Source organism: Plecotus auritus, assembly GCF_963455305.1.
Source record: "Plecotus auritus genome assembly, chromosome: X".
Classification (NCBI taxonomy): domain Eukaryota; kingdom Metazoa; phylum Chordata; class Mammalia; order Chiroptera; family Vespertilionidae; genus Plecotus; species Plecotus auritus.
In genome coordinates this window covers 16,203,064-16,217,633 of record NC_137784.1, presented here as the reverse complement: position 1 = coordinate 16,217,633, position 14,570 = coordinate 16,203,064, and the positions used below count along the sequence as shown (strand labels likewise).

At 41.6% G+C, this 14,570-nt stretch overlaps 2 protein-coding genes across 2 annotated transcripts in view; both read left to right on the top strand.

Annotated features, from left to right (window-relative positions):
- The first annotated feature begins 3,329 nt into the window (after nucleotides 1-3,329).
- The window catches only part of KLHL15 (kelch like family member 15), a 39,835-nt gene continuing 28,594 nt past the window's right edge, over nucleotides 3,330-14,570 (top strand). Inside the window, exons 1-2 of the mRNA XM_080653605.1 lie at nucleotides 3,330-3,515; nucleotides 3,603-3,801. The gene's annotated coding sequence lies outside the window, so the exon portion shown is untranslated. The remainder of the gene's footprint in view (nucleotides 3,516-3,602; nucleotides 3,802-14,570) is intronic.
- APOO (apolipoprotein O) overlaps nucleotides 3,770-14,570 on the top strand; it is a 184,009-nt gene continuing 173,208 nt past the window's right edge. Inside the window, exon 1 of the mRNA XM_080653611.1 lies at nucleotides 3,770-3,801. The gene's annotated coding sequence lies outside the window, so the exon portion shown is untranslated. The remainder of the gene's footprint in view (nucleotides 3,802-14,570) is intronic.

The following is a 14,570-nucleotide window of genomic DNA, read 5'->3' as shown; positions in this document are numbered from 1 at the left end:
ACATATAAGATTCAACTAATGAATGCATAAATAAGTGGGACAACAAATTGGTGTTTTTCTCTCTCTCTCTCAACTCAATAAATAAAAAATTTAAAAACCTGAAGTTATTTGGCTATTAAAGCAATAAACTTGAAAGCCTGGAAAATTTGGGGACCCTCAGATGGCATTTTGAAGGCTACATCAGGGTTAGGGACCAGGAAATAATGCTTATGACAACAGCTATCAACCTGTTGCATTGTGTCAGTGTCCAGGTCTTGGTATGGACCCACAGAAGTTAGTACTGATTTGGAAGATACTGGTGGACCCTGAGGGACTGAAATAGACTATTGGTCACAAGACGCCTTAAAAAGCCTCAAGCTATAGAGCATTTGGTAAACAGTTTTCAAGAGGAAAGAGAATGCATATGCAGCTTTATTAGAGTTTGCTGAAGATACAACTCTTAGATTCCCAGAGACTGGGGTGGGGGCTAGTTACATGGAAAGTGATTACCAAGATAAAGGAGCACAGACTGGATTTCTGAAAAGCCTCAACTTAATTTTAAAAAGTGGGGGAGGGTATACAATACCCTAAATCCTCAGAACTCCTGGGTAGGAGCTTCCTCCCATCTCTACTACCACCTCTCTAACCTGTGGATTATCTGGGACTGCTAGATACGGGATTTGAGGTCTGTGTACTTAAGTTAGAGGGCAAGGAAAATACAGCTTCTGTCTGCCCTATGAGGGTCTCTACCCATGAGAAAAAAAATGTCCTCAGGGTATTTAGTACCACTGTTCCAGTAATTGGTGGGGAAAGTAATTGAATTACCTGGAGGAGTTCATTTTATTTATTTATTTTAATTTTATTATGTTTTTACAGAGAGAAAGGGAGAGGGATAGTTAGAAACATCAATCAGCTGCCTCCTGCACACTCCCCACCGGGGATGTCCCCACAACCAAGATACATGCCCCTGACCAGAATCGAACCTGGGACCCGAGTCTGCAGGCCAACGCTCTATCCATTGAGCCAAACCAGCCAGGGCTCATTTATTTAAATGACTTGGTTTTACTTTGCTTGGTGTTGGAGAAGCAAAATGCTTCTTATTGTATCAGACCCTTCTATAAAACACTCCTTAAAAAAGAGAGAGAGAGAGCCGAAACCGGTTTGGCTCAGTGGATAGAGCGTCGGCCTGCGGACTCAGGGGTCCCAGGTTCGATTCCGGTCAAGGGCATGTACTGTGGTTGCGGGCACATCCCCAGTGGGGGGTGTGCGGGAGGCAGCTGATCGATGTTTCTCTCTCATCGATGTTTCTGGCTCTCTATCCCTCTCCCTTCCTCTCTGTAAAATACCAATAAAATATATTTAAAAAAAAAAAAGAAAAAAAAAAAAAGAGAGAGAGAGGGAGGCAATTCTAGATTAAAGATCACTATTTTTTCATGGGTGGGCACTACATAGTAAATATATAGATTGGTGGAAAGACTCAGCCTGTTTTCAGAAACAGTTAAGTATATTCAAAAAGTACATTTGGACATAATATCACAGGAGACCACATAATGTCATAATAAGGCTCATGACATCACTGTAGGTATATCCCTACTGCACAAAACACATTTCAGTTCCTGACTAAATCAAGAACAGAAGTCCCTTTCTAGACAGTTTAGTGCCACAATATGTAATATATAGCTCCAAATGTACGTTAGCTAATGTGCAAAAAAAATTCAGCATTTTTAGATATTCAGGAATAATGTATGAAAACAAGTGTTCAAAGTTGAATATATGCCATTTTAAAGTTTATTTGATGGCTCATGGCTTTTTTAAAGCTTGCTTTACAGTTTAAATGGGAAAAGGGAAGCTTATTTCCCTATTTCCAGAAGATGAAGGTGCTTCTCTCCTCTTTTTTTTTTCCTCACGAAGTAGTCTGTCTACTTCAGCAAAACAGTACACCGTGTGCTATTTTGGCCTCTTAGGGAACAGGACGTGTTTAAGTTTGCTACAAGGAGATAATGATCGTTTTAGCAATATATGTATCTCACTGAAAGTACTTCGGGATATTGGTCTAGAGAAAATGGCGGCGGGGGGGTTGGGGGCGGGAGGCGGAAAAATTCCATAGTTTAGGATCTGAAATGGGCAATGGATGACAATTTAAGGTTAGTAGTAGAACCACTGGCTTCCAACTGTGTATTTCTCTCATCTACACTTTTCCCAAAAGACTTCACAACAATAAAATGACAAAACAGTCCTATAATGTAATTTTATATTCTAAACCAAGAAAAAGGCGCTATTTATTTTGAAAAAGGCGCTATTTAAAAAAGCATTTAGGTAGAGTTCTATAGCTGATTTGTTAAAAAAGAACACCTCCCCGCCCCCCAAATCACTGCAGTCTGCTGCTGCTTGCCATCTTATTTGGACGCAAACAGAAACAGAACAGCGTTTTTAGATCCGGCATTTCTCTGCGTGGTGCAGACATGCCGTTTTCTATGAATTTCCCCACCTCTGGGAAATGTACTTCTGAAACGTGTAATTGTTGTGTTACAAGCCAAGTGGAACTGTGACGCAATTATCCCCTGCAAGTTGCCTTACTAAAAAATGATGTCATTTGCTGCAGATGCAGTCGCTTTCATAACACAGGTAGGTATGGTAAAACTCCCTCCACGTCGTTCCCGATTCCCCCACCCCCACTGAATGCAACATGCAAAGACGTTTTCCCCGCTTCCTAATCCTCAACTTGTCGAGAGTGGGCGCACTGCAGTGCCTTGAGCCCACTGCTCCTGCAGACGAGCAGGGACCGCTGCGTAGCGACTATAGCACAACCAAGTGTTGCCAGCCCCGACGGCGAGGAAAGCCACGTCGGGCAGGGCTCGCGGCCACAGCGCGGGGCCGCCTGATCCCCCCCGCAGTGGGGCCCGCTGGCTTGGCCAGCCGGAACGTGGGGCCCCGCGAGCGTGGGACGGCCCTGCCCCCACCCCACTCCCACACCCGCTCCCGCTCCCGCGGCGCCGGAAGTGACGCGTGCTGGCTGAAAGATGGCGGCATTGGCGTTCGACCAGGGGGAAGGTAAACACCCTCTGGGCCGCCGCCTGCACGCGGGGCCCCCTTGAGGCACCGGCGGGGACTGGGGGCGCCTCCAGGGCCTCCTGTCCATCTCTCAGCTCCCCACCCCTCGACCTCCCTACCCACGTGGCAGGCTTCCGCGTTGCAGCGACAGCGCGCAGAGCTCTCTGCCGGCGGGCCCCGCCTCCCTGGGCGGGCCCCGGGCGCTCTCGCCGCCCGCAGGGGGCGCGCGGCCAGGAGAGGCCCCTGGCTCGTGGCCCCACTCGCCCCGCCCCTTTCCCGCCCCTCGCCCGCCTTCCTCCACCCCCGGCGTGGGTGATCCTGAGACTCGGCGCGCTTCGGGGTAGAAGCCCGGAGACGCCGTCGTCGACGCCGTCACCTCCAGCGCTTCTGCCGCTGCCTGCGGCCCCTCAGCCCCTTTCCCTGCCTGCGGTCCCCAGTCGGTCCTTTCGCCGAGCTCCTCGAGGTGCCGTGTGCCCCAGGCATAGGTAAGGCCGGGCCGGCCCCGACGCCGCGCCGCCTCCCGACCAGCTCGACTGTCTCGACTGGCGATTCAACGCTGTCTCCTTTCCTAGGACTGGTGCCGAGGGGGCAGCAGGCGCGCAGACTCGCCCCCCGCCGGAGCGCCCCGGCCCGGCCCGGGAGCGGCCCCTTCTAGACGGTCGAGGAGCCTGCCGCGTGCCGTCCAGGCGCCCGACTGCCCACCGTCCGGCCGCCGGCCCGCTTCTTCCTGATGCAAACTGCCGTCTACTAGGGATTGGACGGACCCCCGAGGTACGTAGCCGCCCCCGGCCCTCCGGCCTGCGGGAGCCCGGGCTTCGGCCTCGGCCCCGCGCTCGGCACCCATTCGGTAGCTCTTTCTGCACAGAACTGAGTCAAAAACATTGGGTAGATGCCGGGACCTAATTTGTCTTTGAGTTTACTTAATTGTTTGAATTTTAATTTTTTTCCAGAGAGGAGGGAAAAAAGGAAGAAGCATAATTCAGCCATTTTTTGCAGCATACAGCTGCAGGTACCATGACTATTTTCCTCCCTAACCCGTTCTATCCCTTAAAAAACCCCATTTATGCCTGAAATAGAACTGTATGCAATGCGAGGTATAAAATGTGGAATCAGAAGGTCTGGGTTCGACTGGGTGACTCTTGAGAAAATCGCTTACCGAGCTTTGGTTTCTTATCTATGAAATCTAGTCACATCACAGGGTAGTGAGGGACTACGAAGCCATATATATGAAAATAATCTGTAGCTATAGAGTGGAAAGGTAAAAATGCAAGGCAATTTTTTGAGTAACCTTTCTAGAGTGGTTAATGCTGTAGTGGCTAACTGTTGCTGCCTCTTTATTTCTTTATTATGAGTATAAGCAATAAGTATGGAATGTCGAAGCAGTGCTGTAAATCGACTAGATATATAATAGTCACGTTGCCTGGCCTTCTACAAAATGCTAACTGCTTATTTAAATAACGGTATTCTTTAATTCAAATTTAACGTTATTGTAGTGCTTTGCTTTTCATTTATCTAGGCCGCTTATTTCCTTTTTCTTACTCGCAATATTTAATACCTTACATTTATTTGGTGTCTTATATTTTCCGAATTGATATCTTCTTTTGTTAATCTGATTAAATTCTAATTCAGAAAATGCTTTTAACATGAATACCCTGATTTTAATGCCTTTTTTCATATCTAGGAAATAGGATGCCTGAATATTTTTTGAAGAGCTTCTAAATGCACTTGGATATCTGTAATGCTTAATATATCTAGAAATGTATAGAAACTGTCAACTTTTTGACAATATTTATATCATTTAATTCTCTTTTTCAATCACCACAACATTTAGGTGAATAGAAACAGTTTTTCAGTGGTAAAGGATGTGAATTTACACTCTTTATTGCTGATTAACTTGGGGGAAATAATAGGATAGTAAATATTTGTGGTTTGAAAATTTCACTTATTTGTCAGAATTTATAATATGTATGTGTAACAGATTAGTATGGGATCATTCTTACTCGACACATCAAAAATGTAGTATGGTTTGGCTTTAAAAATGGTCCACAAAAAGTGAAAGAAACATTTGTTTAGTATATTATTTTTAGCTAACAAATGATTTTTTTGTTTTGAATGTTTATTCAATTTATAATCCAATACCAGTTGTCTTTCAGAGTATGCTTTTGTGTTTTGTGAAAAGGCAGAATAATAAAAGGCAGGCAGGATTAAATTCCCAAAGGAAGAGCCTACTTTATAATGTTAGGTTTTATATATTGGACTTATCGCTTGTCCTGAAGGTAAAATTTTGGGAAATCACTGCTTTAGTGGAAATTTTAAGGTTTGACCTCTCTGCTTTGATTTGTGTTGTCTGGGGCTAAAATCTTGGAACCAGGGCTAGCTTGGCTTCATGGGTGTTCAGGGCCCCAAACAAGTTTTACACAGATTGGTTTAATAATCTGTGTAAAACTTGTACAATATAAAGGTGAACAGTAAAATTCATGCTAATAATTTAAGTTTTAAATTTTTCTTTACTTAGAATGAATTAAACAGCAAATAAACACCATGACAAGTGGAGAGAGACCATAGAAGAAAGGAGAAAGCTTTATGTCTTAGTATCTTTAATGATACTTTCTTCCTGCTTTGAACAAGGGGCCCTGCATATTCATTTTGCCCTGGACCCCTAAAATTTTGTAGCTAGCCTGTTGTCAAGGTTGCCCTTTCTCAGTGTAAATGTTTTGAGAATGAATAACATTACCTGTGAGGAGAATGAATCTTTAGCTTATGAGGGGTTGAATTAATTTATTAGCATACATCTCCTCTGAATTGGAATGCTATACCTTGTGACAGGGTGGTGGTGTTTTTTATTGAAGAGAAATGAAAGATAGTCATTGGTAAAACATTGTAGGATGGTTATTTAAACTTGAAGGCTCTGATGTCAGGCAGACCCAGCTCTATCACTTATTAATAATTATAGCCGTGGGCAACTTAACCTCTGAGCTTTGGTTTTTCTTGTCTTTAAATCAGTGGTAGTTATAGAATATGGAGGGTTGTGAGGATTAAATTTATCTATTCATCCAACAAATATACACTGAGTGGCCAGATTATTATGATCTCTGAACGCATAATAATCTGGCCACTCAGTGTGTGTGTGTGTGTGTGTGTGTGTGTGTGTGTGTGTGTGTGTGTGTGTGTGTGTGTGTGTTAGAGGCCTGGTGCATGAATTCGTGCACGGGTGGGGTCCAGCCAGCCTGGCCAGGGTGAGGGGACATGGGTGGTTGGCTGGCCTGCCTGCTGGTCGAACTCCTGGTCGAGGGGACAATTTGCATATTAGCCTTTTATTATGTAGGATATACACTGAGTGGCAAGATTATTATGCGTTCAGAGATGATAATAATCTGGCCACTCAGTGTATATATATGTGTGTATATATATGTCTATATATATGCATATATATGTATTTGTTATTGATTTCAGAGAGGAAAGGAGAGGGAGAGAGAGAGAGAAACATCAATGATGAGAGAGAATCATTGATCAGCTGCCTCTTGCACACCCCCTATTGGGGATCTAGCCTGCAACCCGAGCATGTGCCCTTGGTTGGAATTGAACTCGGGACCCTTCAGTCCTCAGGCCGGTGCTCTTATCCACTGAGCCAAACGGGCTAGGGCTCCAACAAATAATTATTAAGCATTTATTATGTGCCAAGTGCTGTTCTTTCTAGGTTCTGGGGATACAACAGTCAATGAAACAAAACAAAAATTTTAATATACTAAGAGGAAAAATTAATCAGAAAAAGAATGTGGGGATTTTCTGGTTGATGGGGCATATAGGAGGTTTTCTTATTTTCTTTTTTTGTATGTTTTTTATTGATTTGAGAGAGAGAGAGGGAGAATGAGAGAATCATCGATGACGTGAGAGAGAAAGGCTTCCTGAAACAACTTCTGTATGCACCCTGCCCAGGGATCAAACCTGCAACCTAGGTGTGTACCCTGACCGGGAATCAGACCCACAACCTTTCAGTGCATGGGATGACAACCAACTGAGCTACACTGGGCAGGGCTGGGAGGCTTTTTTTAATTTTAAAGAGGGGGTTCGGGAAGGCTTCACTGAGATGACATTGAAAGAAAAACCTGAAGGGAGCCATGTATATCTGGGAATGGAGTGCTTCAGGCAGAGGGAAAGGCAGAGGCCTTAAGGTGGGCTTGTGGCCGGTTTTCAAGAAACGGCAAAGAGGCCAGTGGATCTGGAGCAGGGTGGATAAGGGGGAAAGTAATGTGAGATAATTATTATTGATGTTTTAGGAATCATTCACTGGAGGGGCTCTCATAGTTCCTCTTTGCCTTGGGTATATGTTGTGCTGCTGCTGGTCCAAAAGTGGAAGGCCTTGTCAGAATTAGAAATTTAACTTCGGAATAAAGAAACTGGAAAAGGCAAGATATTTCCTCAGATATTTTCCTAGTATAAGACCTCTAAAACTCATTTGGCTAAATTATTAAAGCAAATAAGAACAGATAGGAAATTTGTTGTCTCTGATAAGATCATTGAATTTAGTTAATGATTTTTGCGTCATTTGCAGGATATTCATATAACATTGAGACCTTCAGAAAGATTTAATTATTGTGGAGAACTAGAATGTTAACATTACTGTATCAATGATTTCAAGTTAGGATGTAACTTAGAAGATTCAGGGTTTTATTCCCCAATAGAGGTTTTTCCTAGAATCCTCACTGGATCCAGTCTCTAAAGGCTGGGGAAGCTGTTTTCCATGACATCACCCTTGGATTACTTCTACTTGTAGTGAGGAATGAGCAGAGGAGCATTAAATTAAAATCTTCTGACGAAAAAATAGCGTTGAAGCAGGATTGGGGTTTTTTCTTACAAGGTTTCGTGTATTATAGGATGACTGAATGCTAAACATACCTGAAAAGTGAAGTAATTTGGGTAATAAGTGCTAACCTGGAGGCTGAAGGACCCAGAGCCTCCCTAAAAGCTTAGTTAAACTGTCATTTGCAATTTTATCTTGATCTATAAAAACATTTAGATGGACAAGGAAGAATTTTCAGTATTAAACAAATTAAAGTTAATTTACACAGCCTTTCCTCCCATATTAAACATATTTCTCAATTTGAGTATTATATCTGAGGGTAAAATGACTGCTAACAGAGCTAATGAAGTTAGTCTATTTTCAAATTTTTCTGTCCTTTTAGATTGAGAAGCTGGCCTCTTTGAGATTGTTAAATTTAAAAATTTTACTATATAGGTTACAGAAATTGTGAGAAATTTTATGAATCAGAAATTATATTGTATCTGTAGTAATTCTTGCATTTTCTTTTTAGTATGAAAGTATGGCATTTTGTGCATAAGCATCAACTTGGGTAGGCTAAGTTTGAGGATGAAGGTAATATGAAGTAATTTAAAATTTTCATCGAAGATAAGTATATCAACAACCTCTGAGAATCTAGCTTTTGTACTGGATAATTTAGGGTTTGTATGAATTTTCAGGCAGCTGTTGGGGACTGTGAAAGCATTAAATTATTGCTGATGGCCTAAACATGGAGGTTAGTTAATTTTGAAACATCTATTGAATTGTCTAGAGTTTTGCCTTCAAATCAGAAAATCAGAATGGCAGCCTTCTAACTGAAAAGGAAGCATTTAATTCCTTTCCTTTTAATTTCCTGTCCAATTTTACCCCCACCAGACTTTTTTCTTTACTGGTCACTAGAGAGTTTGAACTGTTAGAAATTTCTGTGATATAAATAGCAGTAATAGTCTTCCAGGGCAGAGGTAGATTGGTGTAAGTGTGTGTGTTGTCATTTATCCCTTATCATTGTAACTGTCAGTGGTACTCAAAGCTTTTGGTCTCAGGACCTCGTTATACTCTTAAAAATTATTGGGGTTCCAAAGAGCTTTTGTGTATGTGGTTTGTATCTATATTTACCATAATAGAAATTTAAACTGAAAAATTAAAAAAAAACTAATTTGTAATTCATTTTAAAAAACCCTACTCGTTTATCTAAATAGCATTTTTAATGAAAAATAACTATTCTCCAAAAGAATGAAAAACTTGGTGAGAAGAGTGGCATTATTTTATATTTTTGCAAATCTCTTTAATGTCTGGCTTAATAAAAGACAATGGGCTTCTTATCACTTCTGCATTCAATCTGTTATGGTATTACACACATAGCCTCTGGAAAACAGAGAATAAGTGAAAAAGGCAAATAACTTTAAAAATTATTATGAAAATAGTTTTGACCTTGCAAAGTCCTCTTAGGGGACTAGGACCTCAGTTGTCCCTGGACCACACTTTGAGAATCACTATACAGGTATTAATCGTTCTTATGTGTAGGAAATGTGAGACTTTCTTTTTTCTCTAGTCAGTTCCAAGTTTATGAAATAAGACAAACTCTTCTGTATTTGTTTCCTAGTAGTATAAATATACCTTGTCATTTAGTTTAATTTGATTTGGTTAAACCTTTTAGAAAACCTACCATTTCAAATTCTGAAGGCCAAATATAGAATATATACATATACATGTTTGTAAACCATGATTTCCCTTAATCTGATGATCTATTTTGAAAAGTGAGAATACAGAATTTCTGTACATTAAACATTTTATATGTTGGTAAGTATCTTTTCTCCAAGTCCCTTAATGGATCTCCCCTCAGCCCTCATTGATTTATAGAGTTCATTTTCCCCCATTGCTTTTCAGAGAGAGTAGAGGGGACGGGGGCGGGGGGGAGAGAGAAAGATGGATGTGAGAGACATGGATTGGTTGTCCCCTGCATGTGACCCAACCGGGGCTGGGGATCAGATGGAACCTGCAACCCAGGTATGTGCCCTTGACTGGGAATCAAACCTGGGACCCTTTGGTACTTGCGCCGACACTCTAGCCACCTTGCAACACTGGCCAGGGTGATTGATAGAGTTCTTATTTGAGTTTTGTTTTCATTTTACAACTAGTTTTTATAATTATTTATTAAATTGCTATAACTATTTAGAGAATTCTAATGCATAAGGTTTTGTATATTTTTCTTTTTGTATTCCTACACTTTCCTTTTTCAAGTTCTTATTTTTTATTTGCTTGTGTTATTTTAAGCTTCACCTTTTTTCCTTTTCTTTATAGCTTCCAGGGTTTGTATTGTGAACAAGTTGGTTTAGTTTCATGTGTTCATTTTTAAGTTTGGTTGTTTGATGTCTTAAACATTGATGTTATAGATCTGTGCTGTCCAACCAAGTATAATGCAAGCCACAAAGGTAATTTTAAATTTTCTCATAGCCACAGTTTAAAAAAGTAAAAAAACAAGTGAGTTTCATTTTAATATATTTTATTTAACCAAGTATATTCAAAATATTTCAACATGTTTCCAGTATAAAAATTTGTATAATGAGATATTTTACATTCTTTTTTTTTGAGGGGGGGGATAAGTCTTCAAAATCTGTTGTCAGTTTTTCAATTTGGACTAGCCACATTGGCTTCCATATTGAACAACACAGATATAGAGGAGAGTAGCTAATCTGGTTAGGGCAGAAAAGCCCAAGGAGTCTAAAAAGCTAGAAAATTATACTTATGTGATGAGAAAATATGGAAAACAATGTCACTGCAAAATGAGGCTGTGTTTTGACTACCAGTACATGTCCTAATCTCTTATAGGCTTGTATTGTGATAAACTTTAGGGAGGTGTGGGGTCTATAGAGGGAAATTGGAGGGGTGTCAAGTTACTATGGTCTTGTGGGTGATAAGGAGCATTAGGCAAGAGTTGGACAAGGGAAGCCAGCATTGATTGACCTCCAGTGGGTATCTTGCTTGAGGCTAGACATTTAACTTACGTTAATTCATTTAATTACCACCTCAACTTAAGATGATGATTATTATTCCTAATAAATGGATGGAAACTGAGGTCAGAAATGTTAACTAAGTTTCTCCAGGTCACACAGGTGGTTAAGTACTAGTAAGCTCTCTGATTTCAAAGCTTTTGCTCTTTCTAACCACAGTATTTTGTGTTTTTTAAAAAAATATTTTTATTGATTTCAGAGAGGGAAGGAGAGGGAGAGAGAGATAGAAACATCAATGATGAGAGAGAATCATCGATTGGCTGCTTCTTACATGCCTCCCACGAGAGACTGAGCCTGCAACCTGGAACCTGCCCTGGCGGGGAATCGAACTATAACCTCCTGGTTCATAGGTCAATGCTCAGCCATTGAGCCACATCAGCCAGGCATGTGTTTTTGTGTTGTTTTTTTTTTTTTACAAATCAGATTCTAGTCTTAACTCTATTTCTAACTAGTTGTATGACCTTGAAGAAACGTTTCATCTGTGGACTTAGTACCTTCATTAGTCTAGTTAGAGTTGACCTGGGTCCCTGAGAGACTACTGAGAAGGTGAGCTTGGGTTATAAGTGCTGTTGCTAGGGAGAAGGGTTTCTCCAGAGTTAAATGAACTGTTAAGGGATCAGGTTTATTATCTTGGTGTCAGTAGCACCATGAAGGGGTCTAATAATAAGCCCTAATGTTATGGAGTATTTACGGGCCACATACTGTTCTGTCTTTACATGTATTAACTCATTTAATCCTCACAGTCACCTATGAGGTGGTAGGTTCTATTAATATTAGTATTCCCTTTTCACAGATGAGGGCAGTGGAATACAGAGAGGCTAAGTAGCTTGCCCCAAGGCCACAGAGGTAATACGTAGCTGACTCCAGACCTGTACTCTTAACTGTACTTATGTTCAGGGACTTATACAGGCAGTCCTCGGGTTACGTTGGACTCGATGTACGTCGTTTTGTGGTTATGTCGCCATCTCCCATTTACAGTATTTATTAACAAAAAAAAAGTTCCGTCATTTCGACGTATGTACATATGTGCTTTATGTTTTTTATTATTTATTTGCCACAAGTAAAGGTCAGGAATTATCTTTCTTTTAATTTTTTTTTACTGTTTCACTTCATTACTGCTGTGTGCTCCATGTGAGTGATGTAGGTGCTTATGTAGGTGGGTTGACTTACGGCGAAAATTGCCCATTACGTTGGATTGCTGACGTAACCTGACTGTATCATGTTGGTCAGTTAATCACTGTGTATTTTATCACTTTCCACTTGAACACATATTTCCCATAAAAGTGTAAAATACTGCCCTAGCTGGTTTGGCTCAGTGGATAGAGTGTCCGCCTGTGGACTGAAGGGTCCCGGGTTCGATTCAGGCCAAGGGCAGATGCCTGGGTTGCGGCTCGATCCCCAGTAGGGGCCGTGCAAGAGGCAGCTGATCAATGATTCACATCGTTGATGTTTCTATCCCTCTCCCTTCCTCTCTAAAATCAGTACAAATATATTTTAAAAAAGTGTAAAATACTGCCGCTGCTCTAAAGCTGTTAGTCTTTTTTTTTTTTTAAATAAATTTTATTGATTTTTTACAGAGAGGAAGGGAAAGGGATAGAGAGTTAGAAACATCGATGAGAGAGAAACATCGATCAGCCTGCCTCCTGCACACCCCCCACTGGGGATGTGCCCGCAACCAAGGTACATGCCCTTGACCGGAATCGAACCCGGGACCCTTCAGTCCGCAGGCCGACGCTCTATCCACTGAGCCAAACCGGTTTCTGCTAAAGCTGTTAGTCTTATTGATAGATGCACCAAGCTGTTTCATGTAGAAAATAAGTTACTGCATATGTCTCAGCTGGCTGGTGTGGCTCAGTGAAGTGTCATCCCTTGCACCAAAAAGTGAACCGGTTTGATTCTCAGTCAGGGCACATACTCAGGTTGCTAGTTTGGTCCTGGTTGAGGTGCATAGGGTAGGCAACCAATTGATATTTCTCACATTGATGTTTCTCTCTCTCTCTCTCTCTCCCCCTCCCTCTTCCTCTCTTTCTAAAATCAATTAAAAAACATAAAAATTAGTTTTTGAAGTTAGTTTAGATCAGATAAACTTGACAAGTGCATTGTTATGACTTGAAAAATAGCTATATTTTATTTACTTTGCATATCTATGTAAGTGCATTATATAGTTATAAAATCATAAAATTGACTAAATGATAATTTTATGATTAAAAATTTTAGATATTACGTTGAATGCTCTAATTTTACAGATGAAAAGATAATACCAAGAAAGTAGAGCTATTTTTGTTCTAAAACTGTATTAGGGAAAACCTTCCTAAGGTAGTAAAAAGGGAGAACTTATTCTAAGAATGTAAGGATTTCTTTCACAACCCAAAGGCAGAAATAGAGCTAGGCCTAGGATCTTTAAAAATGAAGGTGTTGGGGAGCATTACCTATCCTCACAACTTTATTCTTCTGAGTTGGCTGATTTTTTTTTTTAATATATTTTTATTGATATTTTACAGAGAGGAAGGGAGAGGGAGAGAGAGTTAGAAACACCGATGAGAGAGAAACATCGATCAGCTGCCTCCTGCACACCTCCTACTGGGGATGTGCCCGCAACCAAGGTACGTGCCCTTGACCGGAATCGAACCTGGGACCCTTCAGTCCGCAGGCCGACGCTCTATCCACTGAGCCAAACCGGTTTCGACTGATTTTTTTTTTCATTAAAAATTATTTTATTAACTCGAGAAGAAAACTAACAACCCGTTTTATTATTTTTTCTAACAACCCGTTTTAAAATGGGCATTCTCACCACACACACACACACACACACACACACACACACACACTCCCCAACTTAACGATAGTTCCACATATATTTTAACTTTATGATGGTGCAAAAGTGATATCCCCCAGATTTTGGTTTCTAATACCATCCGTAGGGCTCTTTGAAGAGATTCCCGCTTCTAAGACTGCGTTCCTGTGTGTCCGCCATTTTGTGTGTCCGCCATTTTGTGTGTCTGCCAGCGTCGCCCGCGTCCGCCAGCGTCGCCCCGCGTGGCCCGCGTCCGCCATCTTGTGCTTCTGCCCTTGGTTTGGTGCGTAGCCCAGCTTATGCGGAGCCTATCGCTGGGGAGACACGCATCACCAACCTAGGTGACAACGACCTTGCCCCTTTCGTCCTCTGTGGTGAGTCCGGTCTGCAGAACCCATGACTCGAGATCCCAAGAGGAGAAAACCCTAGAGCTCGGCGGTGGGTTGGGGGAGGGAGGATTTTCTCGGTACTTAGTCCACGTGGCAGCAGAAGTTCCAGTTCCAGTTCGACACAGTGCGTGCCTTTCTCTTTTTCCCTTAATTTCTCTCCTCTTATAAATTTTTGACGAAAGAGTGTTCATCTTGATTCATTTTCCCCACATGGGGCGCGACCATATGTGATCGGGGTCGGTCGGAGCACAGGGTGGAAACCGGTCTGTTGGGAACCCCCCATCGGTGGGCTGTGGGTGCGCAGAGGAGAGTGGGTATGGTATTTACATATTTAGGATCAAATTTTGACTCACAGATTACCAATCCTCCCCTCTTTTCTTCATGCTTCTTTGCCGTATGATGTTTTCATCATAGTAAGTATCTGGAACCTAGATCGTTTTTTGTTTTTTGCTTTTTTTTTTGAGTAAGCGGAGTCTCTCGCTCTCAAGCTCGCACCCGAGGATATATTTTATTATTGATTTTAGAGAGAGAGGAAAGGAGAGAGAAAC